Here is a 17,246-nt window from a genome sequence, read left to right on the forward strand (position 1 = left end):
ATCTGCTAGCTACAGAATTCTCATAATACATCACAGGTGGACTACAACTGAAAAATAACTAAGTGTTTATATTTTGTATAACTGGCCCACTACTGGCAACAAGACTCAGAATGAAAGTGTAATCCTAGGAAATCAGTGACTACGCTCCCTATTTCTTCCTTGGTCAAGAGCTACATATAAGCTAACAAGGAACTGCACATAATCCTCTTTGGCTTGCTTTCAACAGTAGTTACTATTAGCTATGAAAAACCACCTGTGTAAATGCTAGTAAAAACACCAACAAAATTATCCCAATTAATGGAGAAATCTTGAAGGTGAATAAAATGTTTAACATCTTGGAGCAAGGGTACCTACCACAGACTTCACATATGCTAAAACACTGATCCCACTCGAACTCACAATTTCTAAAATTTCTAAAATTAAGAGTGGAGTTTAAAATCCTTCTACTTTCGCAGGTTTAACATTTTAATTATCACTTAGATATTAATTCTGTTAACAGCTCTAAATTAAGGGCCTGTGTTATATTCAGGAAGCTGCCTAGTGTTAAAGTGAATGCAGCTGCTTCTTTCATAGTTATATACTGAATACAGTCTTCTTTCAAAAACATAAAGCACTTATGTGTAATTCACATTCAAAAATTCCAAAAACATATCTAGTAGCTCATGTAAATACTTTTTAATACTGTAAGACTTGCTAGTTAGTCAAAAACCCATCTTTCACACTTTGCCTGCAGAGTATCTCTGAAGCTGTGCTGTTAATGGTGCCATTCTTTGATCCATCAAGTAGCACAGTTATCACTGCTTAGAATCTTTTAATCTGTTTGTCTTGATCGTGCACATAATATATTGTATCATTTGTCATTTTGACTCTTAACTCAATGGACCAGTCAACTATTCTTCATCATTCTATTCAAACTTTTGAAATGATGTTATTATTTTAATGCCTTATCTTTATAAAGGTGTGCAGAATGGCAAAATTGTAGTTTTGGCAAGATTTTTTTTTTCTTTGAAGGAATCATATGACTCCAGCTTTGTGAAGTATAATTAAAATGAATTGATGTACTTTGGAATTTTTCTTGTTTGGACAGTCCTCTTACACTAACTTAACTCCTAATTTTTTATTCTGCTCTTTCAGTCTGTTACATAAAAGCAAACATTTTTTTTTACAAATATTAATAAAAGTATTATTCCTTCCTTTAGAAACAGGCTCTACAGCAAGTACACAAGGTCTTTAATAGCCTTCCTGATAAAGTACATTTTAGCAGTACTATTTTTCTTTATTTGTTTACCTTCTTTCTCTCAAAAGGCATACTCAGCATAGAACAGAAAGGTACGTTTAGTTGCTAATTAATTAATGTCAATCCTCAAACTGTGAAGTCTTATTTATACTGTTTTTATGATCAGTAATTATTGCCTACTTGTCTAACTAACAGTCTTTCTGCTTCTTAGCTTTTCACCTCTTTAACAAGCAAAAACTTTGATTAAAAACAATAGTGGAGAGGGTATCAGAGGATTAAAAAAACGTGGTAAAGAACATTTTTCAAGTATCGATTTAAATATTAAGATAGATATAAATTAAGCCCACTTGTTATAAACCCTCAAAATGGACTATCAAAGTCCACCAGCAACAGGCAGTCCTTATCTAGATCACACATCTCCAGGTACTTATCCCGAATTAATCTCCGATCTTCAGAACCCTGAATGGTTTGTAGGTATTCAGCACTGCTGGAACTGTCCGTGCTAATGTGCAAGCCTAGCCCACATTTTTGAAGTCAACAGTTGTATCTGTGTATGTTGTAACAGGGTCAGGGGAATTATCTTCCTAATTCTTTTTTACTTAAATTTGCATGAAGAAGAGTGTCCGGTTTTCAACTCCCAGCAGGTAGATGAAAAAAACACTATGCCCAGGCATAGTAGGAAGCCAGTTCCAAGGAATCTGCTCAGCTGGCATATTTAACCACAGAAAGCAGAGAACTGGCCACATTAAGTTCTGAAAGAAGGCTCCTGGTATTAATGGTATTAAAAACAGCAGTGCATCACAGCAAAGCTTCAAGACAGGGACTTTATATAGCTTTCAACCCACAAATACATGAGCTTTTCACTCATACTGAATAAGACTAATTGACTTGTTTAGTAGCATCCTAAGTGAATTTCATGAAGCCTTAACCAAGGCTGTAGTATATAAAGAGCACAGAAAGGCTTCCCCAGAGATCACCACTCCCCAATAACCCAAAAAACCCAGACTGTTCTGACACTGCCTGGGAGATAAACGTATCACACTGACATCCAAAGATTGCCTGTCAAAAGGACACGCCAGATACACACATGTGCATGCACACGCACACACACACGCACGCACACACACACACACACACACACACACACACAATCAGCCTGGTTGGCATGCACCTACACCACGGGTTAACTTTTCCATAACAGGGCACCCACAAGTACACTCCTGGAAAATACTAAGAAGGTTCCTTCAGCCAGGTTGTCACTTACAAGAGCACATAAAGGTAAAAAACTAAAGGCTACCAACAGACCACTCTGGCAATGAACAAAACACCAAGTAACCCCGGAATTTTCCAGAGAACATGGCAAGGTACCATAATCTTATTCGAACTTTACCTTAACCATAAGGTATGGAATTGAACTGTAATACCTCTTAAAGTATGCTCAGAATAATTCAGCGTAAAAAGTACTGTTAGATCATGCGCCCTTCCTCTGAAACAGGGATTTCCCTCCTTGCATTCAAAAAGAGATTGAGAGAGCTTAATGCCCCCTCCCCTAAAACACATCCCAAACTTTCCAGCTTCAAGACTCAAACTATGCAGGCTTCAAAAACTGGAGGTTTTACTTGCATATTTAAATAACTTTAATACTACCAGAAGTGTTTGAAAGGAAAGGTGACAAGAGCATGTGGGTAATGCTTTTAAAATTACACGTGTCCTCCTCCTTGCCTCTCACTCTCACGCTCTGTTCTCAATTTTCCCTTGATAAATAGTGTAATGTCACACCAGACCGGTGAATCCCACTCTCCCCAGCTCGTCCCTCACCCCACGCAGGGACAGTGGAAATGTAAACTGTTGCTGCAGCCTTCTGACACTTCACTGATAAATCAGAGGAAGCTGCAAAACTTCTTGGCTAGCTCAGCTATCCTCCAGGGGCACTAAACGCCTACTCGGAGATTCGCAGTCAGCGCTACCGAAAAGGAACCCTCAGTCAACCTGTTCGCAAAGCCCGCAGAACTCCCCGTCCTCCGATCCTGGGCTCCAAGGCTTCCCATGCAGGATGGGGGACCCCGGCTCCCTTCTTCAGTACCCGCAAAGCAAGCTGAAAGTGAAGAGAACTGAGCTCCTTCCGCCCGACTCCTATGGTTGGGTCCGGTTGCCTGAGGTTTGAGCCCAAATCTCTGTGAGGTATCTCTGCTAGTCCAACTCCGGGGTCTTGGTGCTGTGCCCCTGCCCCTGACAGCCCACCCTTCCCGCAGCCCCCAGGCAGAGGCGCAGAGAACCTCTGCTTGCAAGTTCCTGCGTCTGACTGGGAGATAAGGAGAGAAAGGCTGTGCAGGGAGGAAAGAGCAAAGTCTCTGCCCTCAGTGCGCCCTCCGCCCCATCGGCTGCCACGGATCACCCCTGCCGACCAGGGGCCCCAGGCTCTGGGCGGACTCCAGGCGCAGCGCGCCGCACTCACCTGCTTAGCCGGAGCCGCTGCCGCAGCCTCTGGGAGCCACCTAGCCCGGAGCTTCCTGAGCGCAAGAAAGATGGTGGTGTGTGTCGGGAGACCACCCATTCCAGCGTCTGGCAACCCAGCGGCGACTCTGGCTCCTCAGCACTGAAGCAAGAGGAGGAGGAGGAGGACGAGGAAGGAACAGCGCAGTCGGACGCCATCTGCTGTACACCTCTGCACAGCCATTGGCTGCCTGGTGCGTCCCCAGAGCCGCGGGCACTGGCAGCAGGGAGCCACCTTGCGCCTCACCTCCCCCAGCAGCTGATGCTTGCCTCCCCACCCCCTCCAACCTCCCCACCCCTCATCCTCCTCCTCTCTGCCTCCTCGGCCCCTTCTCGGAGAGGGTGCACCCTCTCCCCGAGGCGAGAGCCTCGGGCACACTGGCTTCAACCTCAGCTCCTCCACTCCCCGAGACTGTTTCCTGCAACTTTGAAGCTTTGGGGAGTAGGTGCAAACCGGATGAGCCTGGGGGTACCAAGCTGCTGATCGCTGGGGACAGGGGCGTTCACTTTGTGCCTCTGGGACCACAAAGTGATAGGGGGGATAGAGGAAGAGAGAGTGGGGGATGCTGTACTCCCCGTTTATAACCCCTCCACCCCAAAACACACACACACACACACACGCACACACACGCACACACACACACGCACACACACGCACACATACACACACGCGTGCGCGCGCGCCAGAACACTCAGACACTTAAAGTGCACACAAACACATCCATCCCGCCCAGTCTGACTGCCTAGTGTTCCTCTGCGGTTCCTGGGCACGAGAGGGCTTCAGTGTTACAGGGTAAAAGACAAAGAAGATCCTAGCGGGATATGTGAAACAGAGAGATAGAGAAAAACTGGGAGTGACTCCAAGGGACCGCCAAGAGCTGGGTCTTTACCTGCCTAGACAACCCCTTGTTCGAGGGCTTTCAGGGACTGTGGGTCCACCTAGACCAGAGCCTGAGGAAAACTCTAGTTCTGGACTCTTTTTCAAAGGGTTTGCAGTCCTCCAATGGGAAGGGGAAGAGAGAGGGTTGTGATGAGTGGGGAAGAGGTCTTTAGCTCCTAGTGGTGAGGCAGTGCCGGTGGCAGCTGAGGAGGTGGTGAGTCCGCCCCAGTGAGAGAGAAGGCCAGGAGTGCAGAGAGCAAGTGGGCAGGCTAGGAGTAGAGTCCTTTGCTTACTCTCTGACACTTGCTCCAAACCCTCCAGGTTTTTGACACCTCTGATCTAAGGAATTTCTTTGGCTTGTTCAGAGAGATGAAGAAGTTTCTTCAAATGGGAGAAAGGAAAAAGAAGCATGAGGACTACCTATTGCCAATAATAGGATATTTTGCCGGCCATATCTTTTTGAATGTGTGAGCCCAGGGACAGCAGGGATTGTATCTTTTTGGTTTTATCCAATGCTTGGCACACTATGAGTGCTTAAAAAGAAGCAAAATAATCATGAGAAATTTAGAGCTTGATGTCATAACACAAATTAAAGCGATAACTAGAGCATCTAGGGTTGTCACAAAAACCATCAAAAGAAGGTAAGTGCCATTGAAAAGGGAACTGCGAATACCATGGTGAAGGGTTCTGATTCATATTGCTGTGGGACTGGATTCTGAAAATGGGAACGGGAACCCGCCTTATTTAATATTTAAAACAGCAATCACTATTCTCTTAGTGAGCACTGCCGTCACACTTTGGGTTATGCTTTTCATCCTGACATCACTGTCTTAAAAATAAATCAGCTGCCATCCAGATTCCAGATTACTTCCCTAAATCCAAGACCATGATTAACTACTTCCAAGAAATAAAATGTCAGTCCTGTGAGCCTGGGGAAAGAGAAACTGGTCCACTATGTTTTACTGTAATCTCAATGCATATGAATAGCCAATGAGTCTCATTTAAGTAACCTCAGGAACAATGGCCAAAGAAAAACATTTGTTTTCCTAAACTGTTACATCCAGGATTGCCAGATTTCAGTCCTCCCAGAATCAACACAGCATTTTCAGATCACATCCCATGTACACACAACCATATGGTGAAAAGGTCTGTGTTTGCAATCCCTCTAGAAAGAGGCCATCAAGGAGGACTTGTGAGTATGTTGTTTATGGACATCTTTATATTTATATATCTCCCTTCCTTTTCAGAGGCAGTGATATGTATATTTTTCTTTAGGCTAGTAATTTGATTTTAACATGTGTTCTAATTTAATGTCAGCCTATTCTCACTAACCCCTTACTCTTAAGTCAGTGATCACTTATGAAACTCATAAGAATACACTGATCCTTCAGATGTAACTCACTCACGCTGTTTGTATTTGGTCTCACGTTTTATGAATCTAAGATATAAGATAATAGCTATATGGCAATTATGACCTAGACATTGGCTTCTTAAAAAATAATAATTCATAAGAATGAAATTTAAATTATTTCTAAAATACAAAAAAACATAAACTTTAAACATTGCTACCTTTTGTTAGCTTACTGACTCCTTTAATCTACAGAATAGTCACTTTTCATTAAGGCACTATGCTGACAACAGGTATTTCAGTATAGTCAAATAGTATAAGGTGCTTTCTCTGTTATTGTTCAACTGCATACAAATTGTGTAGAAGGAAAAGGCAGACATTTCTAGTTCAAACTCCCAATTTATGTTTTGAATACATATGATGATATGAGTTTATACTGATAATATGAGTTTCTTGCCAAGATAGCTTCGGTCCTTAATAAAAAGCACTGCCCTAAAAATCTAGATTAGGTTAGAAACATTAAAAGGATAGCCTAGGAAGGAAAAAGACTTGTCAGTGAAGACTGGTTGGGGGCAGGGAATACTACAAAATAAGTAACCAAAGAAAGGATTTGGAAGAAAGTAGCCCTAAAAAAAATAGGCAACATTATAATGTGTAAGGAATAAATCAATGTTTCAATGCGGAAAATAAGCTGGAGATGATTATAAATTTCCATACACTCCCCCCCTGCCCCCCCCCACACACACACAGACACAGATGCTCCAATCACCTCCAGGCTTCCTGTGAGTATGGAATAAAACAACAGAACAATGAAAGAGGAAAATGGGTGGGTGGAGAAGGTCTCCTGAGACCAAGTCACTAGTGAGGACCAAGGGAGAGCTGCAGAAAAAGTAACCCTATACTATCCAAATACTGTTAGAGTTTAAATTTTCATTTCTATTGTATTTGTTACTGCTTTTTCTGAACACGATGTTCTCTATACACTCTAACAGGCTTGAATGGGAAAGTGCTGCGTAAATAAAATAGATAAGCATTGGCCTTAAACAAACAAGAGATAAAGAAGGCATGTCAATAAAGAAGCCCAATTTAAAAGAGGAGTGAGAAATACAAGCCTGAGCCAGTATCTTGGGCTCGCCACCCCCAAAGTCACTGCCCAGGTCTATACTGGCACAAATGGGTGAGGGGAAGGAACCATGATCGTCTCATTTATACAATTCATTCAGGCCAATTCTAGGTTGGATGAGATTCTGTGGCAAATCTGAACATTTTTTCCTGCCAAAAAAGAGCATTTCATCTTGGCATATAAATGCAAGTTTTGAGCTTGGTCCAGTAATTTGATTTTGATGTTTCAACGTCTTAAAATACAATGTAAAGATAATGTATTGAAAAGTAGTACAGTGGAACTCCTTTGGCTTCTGGCCCAGCTCAGTCCCTCTGAAGTGCCAACACTTTCCAGCAGACACTCAGCATTTGCAAACTTAGTCCTGAACCACAGCTTCAGTCACTCATTCAGCAAGTAATTTGTTGAATGTCTGCTATGTTCCTGGCACTCTATAACACGTTGGTTATTTGGGGAAATAGTGGGCTGAGTCCTTGCCCTCATGAAGTTTACAATCTAATGGGGGCATCAGACAATAAACAAACAGACACACAGATGATTAGAAACACATAAAATGAAAGAATTTGTGAAAACAGAATGCAGTAGAGGGGAGTAGAAAGGAAGGATTAGGCTCAGGCGAGATTTCTCAATGGAAATGATCTTTAGGTTAAGGCCCAAATGACAATAAGAGGTAACATTTATTGAAATTTTTCTAGATGTTAGGCACTGGGCTGAGTCCTTGACATGTATCATTTAATCTTTATACCTAGCCCACGAGACAGGTACTATTACCAACTTCATTTTACAATAGGAGGCATAGCGAGTTAAAGCAACTCATTCAAACAGCTGCTAAGTAGAAAAGCTAGGATCTGGCAGGCAGACTGTAGTGTGTACACTTTTACCTGCTAAGCTATGTTGTATCTTATACAAGTATGGATCAGCCAAGACACGGGCAAAGTGGGTAACAGACCCTGTGGCTTGCATCCAGTTGTTTACCTCAGGATCCAAAATTCTAAATTATCTCAGTCACTGGATCTTGGGTCTGTTTTCTTGTCTCATATGCATATTGTGGATAGGATGAGCTCCCCCATTTAGCCAGTTCTGGGACCTTTGCTTCCGAGCCCTGTCCTAGAATCTCCGTTCTAGACGCCAAAATTATCTGAGTTCTTTGTTTTGCTGCTCATCCTCCAGTAATATTTATTGACCAAGAGATCGAGAGTCCCATGATCCCTCTTCCCCACTGTTCTCTAACACCACTAAGCCATAGTAAAATCAGGAGAGGCAGTCACTCCTTCTATACTCAACAAGGGAACATGGCCAGGCAACTTCCATATATGTAGGTATGTATACATGTAGGTATGTATGTATGTGTGTACGTACATACGTGCGTGTGTGTGTACACATACACATACATACATACATACATATATACATATATGAAACAACTCCAACTCATTTGGAAATAATCAAACCCCTGGAGTGACAACTTGGATCATATTCATAATGACTTGGTTTGTAAAGACCAGGTGTTATGTAGATTGGAGCTTGTTATTATACAAAGATTTGGCAACCCTAATCCTCTGCTACTGGGCACAAAGCCACGCAATACTCACAGGCCTAACATTGACAAGATAGGCAAGAAAACCTATACCTTCTATTTTGCTGTTTTCCAAGGACACCAGTCTATCTGATAGGTGGCAGATCCGTTTACAGGTAGGAAGGATAGAAATGATGGAAACTAACAGTGCTGTTAGCAGATTGCAAGCTACAGTGTTCATGAGTGTGGTACATGGGGTGAAACAAACAGAAGAGGTTTCTCTCATTTCTTAATCATTTAAGCTATAATACCCAATTATCTAGGAAACAAAAAATCCCCAATACATACAATGTTAAAATTTATATGAGAAACTTTTGTAACTAAAGCTTTCTAGCATATTCTTAGATTTTGAATTATGCCATGTTTTTTGCTGCTAGTTCATTGACTCTCCACCTTTCTCTACATTATGTGTTACCTTCCTGACATACTCTTTGTCACATCGCTTTGATTCCCAGGAACCTACTATTTTCTTCACCTTGTCACTTGGTCCCTTCATAAAGATCAGCTCCTCAGAAAAGCCTTCCCTGACCCTCCCCTATAAAAAAGGGCATGTTCCATCTCTCTGTATCTCCTTATCCTGCCTCGCTTCGTAGCATTTATCACAACCTGAAATTTTATTATCTATACCTTTTCAAGAATATAATTCCCATGGGGGTCAGCAACTATGTGTGCACGCACACACACACCATACTTATAATGGTGCCTGGCATATGGTAGGCACTCGATGAATGCTTCACAAATGAATGAATGAATGAATGAATGAATGGCATAAATTATTATTTTACTGACTTTTCAAATCCTTTCTAATGTGGCCCCACATTACCTTTTCAACTATGTTTCTTGCCACTGTCCAATAACACCCTTTCCTGTTTTGGGGAATCTGCTTACTTGCCCTTTCAAAGTCAATTAAATTCTGATTCGATACTTCTCCATGTCTCCCTTCCCAGCCTTGCAGATCTGACCTCCCCTCAAAGTCCCATCTCCTCTAAGAAATTTTCCTAGATCTAATTCCATTTCACATTTATCTATTCTTTTTCTTTATCAAACTCCCATAATGTTCATTATGTGTACCATTCAGTTTTTCAATTAACTCTTTACCATCTCATATGTTCTCAAATGATTTCAAAGCCATTAGCCTGTTAGACCTCTTAACTGCATTGTTACTTTCTTGTGTGTAGAGACTAAGATAGATACTTCCGTTCTTTCCTTCAATGCACAATTTTTGGTGCACAGCAGGCATTCAGTAAGTACTTGTTGATTGACTAGGTATGTGAAGAATATGAAAAAGAGGTTAAGCTGGCTTTTTTTTAGTCATGTGGTGTTAACAGAAACGCTTATCACCTTATGTTTGTGACAAACAGCATCCTATCACTTCATGTTTCTGGGAGGTGATCTTGCCAGGTGCCAGGCAAGACTGTTCATTCATTGAACACACACTGACTGAGAATCTGCCTTGTGGCAGATACCCCTGTAAGCACTAGGGAGAGTCCTGGAGATGATGATTATCTGAGGAAACAGACACTTAAATTGCAATATAACGAGACTTAGAGGTGTCCTGTGGACACAATGGAAACATCAAGGAGGTGTATCTAACCTCCTGCAGGGTGAGTCAGAAAAAGTTTCCCAGGTTGGAGCCATCTGTATCTGCCCAAATTCAAAGCCAGAAAAATCCTCAGGTTTTGTGACCTGCTGACTCAAAATAGTTTATCAGTATAGCATTTTTACAGTGTACAGTGCTCCGCCCATGACTTCATTCTAAGAAATCACAACACAGGCTCTCTCTCACAACCAGCAATCTAAGGAAAACACAGCAGTCATTGCAATGTCTCTGCATGCTGCGAAATCACCCCTTAAGCTCATGTACTCAGGATTTGAACTCTAAGGATACTAAGGATCTTCTCTTGGCTTCCTAGGCATCATATAATCCTGACTTTCCTCTTTTGCTCAACCCCTTAGACATATGAGAATGTTCTAGACTAGGCTTCCTTTTCTTCTCCATCTGCACTTTCTCCTTAAATGAATATGTCCATTCTCATGATTTCAGGTAGTATCTTTTTACTGAAAATGTCTAAATCCATTTCTCTAGCTGTAGTAGTCAGTATAAGCTAAGTTGTGCTACAATATCATATGAACCCCCAAACCTCAGAGGCTTAACACAAGCAGGTTTATTTCACTCTCGTCCTTCATGATCAACACAGTTTAGCAGAAAAATGATGACTCGACTTCACATAACCAACACAGGGGCCAGGGCTGAACAAGGCTCTGTGACTTGGAACACTGCTGGTCGCTATGGCAGGAGGAGAGACCGAGGAGAACTTCAAATTTCCTCTTCTGTGCTTCAGCCCAAAGGGATATAGTCCATTGGGCAGAGTATCACATGACCCTCACCAAAATGCGAAGTGGTCAAAAACACAGACAGCACACAGCTATGCAGTAAACAGTAACTGTCTTTGCCACACCAACACTAGGTGTCCTCGTTGTTTCAACTCCACATGCAAATGTTTGCTTGACACCTTTTTGACGTCACCTGTGTACTTCAAAGTGAGCATTGATTTTTTCCTCCAAACTTATGTTCTTCGGTTTAAACCTTAATTTCCCCCACCACCCCTGCTTCTTTCCCAGCATTCTTTGTCTCAGTATACAGCACCATCTATTTAGTTGCTCACCCCCAAAGTCTGAAAATTACCCTTTATTCTTCCTTTCTCACACTTTGCCCACACGGAAATAACTAGTTGTCATTTCTATCCCCAGATAAATCCTATATACATCCACTTCTCTCCAGCTCCACCCCACCACCCTGATCTAAGCCACCATAGCCTTTCATGGTGGGTAATAGTGATAACTTCCTAACTGACCTCCTTTTTCACACTCTTGTTCTTATACAATCCATTTTCTACAGAACAGCCAGACTGATCTTTTTAAACAGTATATTGATAAAATCTTTTCCTTGCTTAAAACCTTGCAATGATTTCTCAATACACTTAGAGTAAATTTCAAATTCCTTATGTCTGGCTCCTATCTTTCTCTGAGAAGTCATCTGCTTCTTCTCAACTCCGTTGTCACCAAACTGCAGCCTGACACGCCAACTTTAGAGCTGCCGTAGGGCCTTCGAGCCAACTCTGTGCTGTGCTTGGAATGCTCGCCCCCAGAACTGCACGTGGCTGCCTCTCATCATTCAGATCTCAGTGTTAATGTCATCTTCTCTGGGAGGCCCTTCTGGACACCTAAATAAATTAGTCATGCTCTATGACATCCCCCACTTGGTTCTTTGTATAGGACTGTCACTATTTGCTATTTTGCTATTTGTATTTGTTTACTGAAATATAGGCTCTAACAGAGCCAAGCTTGGTCTGCCTCTTCACTCTTGGACCCCTCAGTGCCTAGGGGAACAGCGCCAGGCACACAGAGTATAGGTGCTCAACTGACATGGACTAAAGGAATGTACTCATCAGTAAGCTTAGAAATTCTGGTGCCATTGCGCATTCTTACCTTTATATTAAGAGTGAGCCTTCGCTTCTTTTCCATGTATCCTTTTAATACAAAAGACCCTTATTTCCAACTAATGGAGACAAAGTTAGAGAAATGAAATAGTGAAGTGAGCATCTGTGTGGTAGTGTTCTGCTTGCCAATCAGAAGGAGGAAGTTAACTAAAGAGGCAGCTACTTGTCACATCTAGAGGTTCTTTTGACCCCAGTGATTAAGATGATGTGCCTGATGTGGTGAACTTTTATATTATGTTGCTGGAGAACTGTGAAAACAGCCCTTTTGTCACACTGAGTTCTCAACTTTGGTGATGGCTGTCACTGTTCTGGAAAGATGACTCACCCAAGATGGGGGGAGGCAGGGGCAGTGACAGAATGGGAGGCAGGACTGATCTGAGGGTCTATTTCCAAGTCCACTGAAATAAATAGAAAGTAAAGGTGCCATAATACACAGATACATCTTGATGCAACATTATATAACTTTGGTCCAATTTCTAAAGTCTTCAGGAGAAAAAGACCTCCCAGTTTCTCAGTAGTCTCCTCTCCCAAGACTGAGGATGCCCAGAGACTAAAGGCAGTTTATCTTCCAGTGTCTGGTTCTACCTGGCTTCTCACAACTGTTAGAACAGGTAGCTGGGGCCTCATGGTACATGAGCCTTTACCCAGCACCAGTGATTTCTCATATCTTGCTTCTCGAATCGCTCCTGATTCTCTTCATTACTGACTCCTTGATTTGGCTTCCTTCGACCTCATTACCTCAGTGCCTCTTGCCATGTCTCTCCTCCTAGGACAATTTGTCTTCCTTATCAACCATGATCTGGTCCATCTCTCAACTGATATCGCTTCAGCTGCTTTAGAATAACACCTACACAGGCTAGTCTGACCTCCGAGTCCTTCTTTGTCAAAGCAGACTCCCTAAGCTAGGTTTACCCACTTTAAGTTGTAGCTTAGAGCTACAGCTTCCTCAGCAAGATAGTTACTATGGATTAAATGTGTGTGTCCCCTCCCACTCCCAAATTTATATGTGGAAGCCCTAAATGCCAATGTGATGATATTTGAGGGTAGAGCCCTTAGGAATAAGGTTTAGATAAGGTCATGACAGTGGGGTCCCATATCCACATGATAGGATTAGTGCCCTTATAAGGAGCGATTAGTGAGCTTGCTCTTTCTTTCTCTGCCATGTGAGGACACAGTAACATAGTGGCCATCTACAAGCCAGAAAGAGGGCCCTCACCTAAACCTGACCATGCTGACATCCTGATTCCAGACTCCCAGCCCCCAGAACTATGAGAGATAAATGTGTTGTTTATGCCATCCAGTCTATGGGATTTTGTTAGAGCAGCCTGAGCTGACTAAGGCCATAGTTATTCACCTCTCTTAAAAGTCTCTACATTTCCAAAAAAAAAAAAAAAAAAAGTTCTATTATCTCATAACCTTTAGAATCAGTTGGGGAAGGAAGGGGTCTTCTATAAGTCTTGTCTAAATTTTTCAGGATTTAATTTAATTAGAGCTCACACCAAAATGGAGATTTTGACCTCATGAGAAAATAAAAAGTCTTACTCATTTCTATAAAGAGGACTTTTTTCCATCTTTAAGGAACTTATTTCAATGGCATTTGATCTATCACTGATTATACAATTATTAGCCTTTTGGTGATCTAACTAATGACATTTAAAAAGCATTTATGTGCAGGGTTTGAATTATGGAATCACAAAACTTTTGAGCTGAAAGACACCTCTGAGAAAATATAGTCTGATTCCTGTATTTTTAAGATAAAGAAAGTTGAGCCCCAGATAGTTAACATGCCTTGTACAAGGTCACACAGCTTGTCAAGAAATAGAAGGAGAGAAAACATGTGAGATGGTCTTCTTACCATTCTACCTGCAGTTGATGGAAAATGTTTAAAAAGATACAAAGGAAGAAAAATGGTTTTAGGCCCTTATAGAAACAAATGCCAATTTGATGCCTCCCTGATGTATCTTATCACACTTCAAAGATGGTGTGTCATTAACACAGAGAAATTCTTTAGAACGTAAGAATGCTAGCAAATCATAATTTTGAAAAGAAGGGTTAATTCCCAGATCACTGGGGTGAAGGGGCATGGGAGGGAGTGGGAGAAGAGGCCCCAAGAATACCAACCTCAATCATAGTTCCTGGAACCAGTTTCTCCTGCTTCTACCCTATTGGGAGTCTTTTGTACGAGAAAACTGAAAATGTTCAGCTGCACACAAATTGCTTTATTTAGCAGACAATCTCAAAAAAAAACGAAAAACAAAAACATGTTCTCTTGTGATTTGAGGCTTGATTATCTAATTTTCTCTTTGTGGTGCTTCTCCACCAGCAACCACCTGCTAAATGGCCGGAACAGACATGACGACTCTGTTAACGGTCCTTGGCGCTCTAGTCTTCTCACTCTTCATGCCTCCCTGTGAGCTTCAATCCACTCCCAAAGCTCCAACAGAAGGAACCACACTCATTCTCTAGCTCTGACCTTTCCTTCGAACTTTAAACTCGTTTCTAACTGCCCAAGGTGTATCTCTGCCTTGATGTGGCACAGGCACTTCAAACTCTGCAAGTGTAAAACAAAATCCATTGCTTCCCACCCCATGACCCCAGATCGGTCTCTCTTTTATAACCTATCTAACCTATCCAGGTTAATAGTGTCACCAGGCATTCAGACACCTTAGCTGAACCCTCAGAAGCATCCCTGACTCTTCTACTTCACCCACCACATCCAGCTGATCATTAGTTTCTCCTGTGTACCATTCACATAGCTCTGGAATCTGTTTGCTGTACTCTATCCCCTCCCTCTTCATCTGCTCTAAGTTCAGTCTCAGTCAACTTTTGCCTGGACTATTATAACAATCTTCTAATGAGATAATAAACTTATTTTCCCTACCTTCTTCAAATCCAATACACTCTTGCTGAAAACCACTTCCATGGCTATCGACTATCTAAAAACTAAATTCCAAATTCTTTAACATAGAAAAAAAATAGATGATTTCAAATTTACTTACTTTAAATTTAGATATACAGACTCTATATGTGCCACCTTGAAACTTTAACCTGTTAGTAATAGATCTGTTCTCAAAAGCTGAACGTGGCTAAGCCCTCATTCACAAAGAGGACTATGCATTGTGGTTGAGAGAAAGGGCACTAAAGGTAGATGGAACTGGATGAAGTCCTGACTCTACCATGAACCACCGTTGTAATCTATTCCCTTATCTGTAAAATGGGGCTGATAATAGTACATAAAGCTTCAGGTTACTGTGGGAATTATATATATATGTGCAATGCGCCTAACACCTAGAGTTATCGATAAAGGATAAGTACTGCCTCCTCTGCTCTTAGTCCTCTCAGTGGCTCCTGAGTGCACTGAGGATGGCACCTATGGCGGCAAGGTTGCTCTTGGCTTCAGTTGCCTGACGTGTGAGTGCCATTCCTTGGGGCATCTGCCTCTGCAGCCTTTAAGCCTGCTGCTTCTTGAAGAACATGCTTGACCAATGTATTGTGGTCTGGTTCCAGTCAAGCAAAATTTGCCTTTAGCCCCGGTTCCTCATACCATGTTCTTGCTGGTGCCCTATTTTAAGGATACAGCCATTGTCAATCAAGAGTTCGAATAACTAAGCCTTGATGACTTTAAGGGGAAATATTTGGTGCTCTTCTTCTATCCTTTAGCTTTTACCTCTGTTTCTCCTACAGAAATTATTGCTTTTAGTGACAAAGCCAATGAATTTCCTGATGTGAACTGTGAGGTTGTTGCAGTTTCAGTGGACTCCCTCTTCAGTCACCTTGCCTGGATAAACATACCGAGGAAGAATGGTGGTTTGGGCCACATAGCATCACACTCTTGTCAGATTTGACTAAACAGAATTCCCAAGACTACCTGTGTGCTTTTAGGTCCTGGTCTTGCACTAAGAGGTCTCTTCATAATTGACCCCAAAGAAGTCATCAAGCATTTGGGTATCAATGATCTCCCCATGGACGAAAGCGTGGAAGAGCCCTTCCTCCTGATGAAAGCATTCCAGTCTGTGGAAGTCCATGGAAAAGTCTGCCCAGCAAACTGGCCGCCAGATTCTCTTACAATCAAGCCACATCCAACTGTTTCCAAATACTTTGAGAAGATAAACCGGTAGATCATCCCATGTGCACCTGCCACTTCTCAAAAGAACTAGTTGGAACTCACTTTTAGTCTTTCAAAGATGATTATGTATAGGAGGCAAAAATCAATTATGCTTGCATTTATAAATATTACTCTAAATGTTTTGTTTTTCTAACATTGGCTAAGGCTTTTTAAACAGTTACTAACATGAGTCTTTTCTTGATGGCTAACTAGTGTATAGAATGCTTAGTTTACTTATGTCTTTGATTGCACCTTCAATGGGAAATATGTTTCTTAGCCTTATTTGAACCTTCATATATACCAGAGTATCACTAGTATCAAAAGCCTCTGATCAAGGGCCCTGAAAGTTTCTCCTTGAATTTCTTTGTATTATGCTGAAATTTTTTTAAGGTAACAAAGATCATAGTTTTAAGTTATTAGCATCTGCAGTTTAATTTAACTCTTGGAGTGAATGTATATGTGATTGAAACAAATGTGAATCGTATTTTAAAAAAACACAGTAACTTAACTAATCATGCATGTTCCTCATAACTGAAATTTACAGTTTATATAGTTATTTTTCTTATTTTATTTGTTAGCTGACTTAGTGTGTACATACATTTCTAGATATTGACTGAGTATAATTGTAAAAGATATTTATTGAATCCAGGAATTGCATTTTGAAATTACTGTAATTATATTCTTTTCTGAAATGTTCAATATAAAGTATATAATAAAAACATTTTAAAATTAAAAAAGGGCAGATAATATTATTAATATCATTATTAATAATATAATAGTTCTTTAAATATTTTAGGATAAATATGATAGACCACTCATTATCTCGTTCAGTTCAAACATTCCCACTTCTTACAGTTTCAAAATCACATTCTTTTGAGGATGGTTCTCCATCCTGGTTAATTCCAGTGGATTATTAAGAAATTAACTTTATGTCATGACTTTACCATAAGCTTAAAAGGAACTCATCCTTCCTAATAAGTTAAAGGT

At 41.2% G+C, this 17,246-nt stretch overlaps 1 protein-coding gene and 1 pseudogene across 1 annotated transcript in view; one reads left to right on the forward strand and one right to left on the reverse strand.

Annotated features, from left to right (window-relative positions):
- The window catches only part of THSD7B (thrombospondin type 1 domain containing 7B), a 793,340-nt gene extending 789,522 nt beyond the window's left edge, over positions 1 to 3,818 (reverse strand). Inside the window, exon 1 of the mRNA XM_023527487.1 lies at positions 3,693 to 3,818. The gene's annotated coding sequence lies outside the window, so the exon portion shown is untranslated. The remainder of the gene's footprint in view (positions 1 to 3,692) is intronic.
- An 11,699-nt stretch (positions 3,819 to 15,517) lies between these two features.
- On the forward strand, positions 15,518 to 16,272 carry LOC105288336 (annotated as a pseudogene).
- Positions 16,273 to 17,246: the final 974 nt, after the last annotated feature.

Source organism: Pteropus vampyrus, unplaced genomic scaffold (genome assembly GCF_000151845.1).
Source record: "Pteropus vampyrus isolate Shadow unplaced genomic scaffold, Pvam_2.0 Scaffold17, whole genome shotgun sequence".
Classification (NCBI taxonomy): Eukaryota; Metazoa; Chordata; class Mammalia; order Chiroptera; family Pteropodidae; genus Pteropus; species Pteropus vampyrus.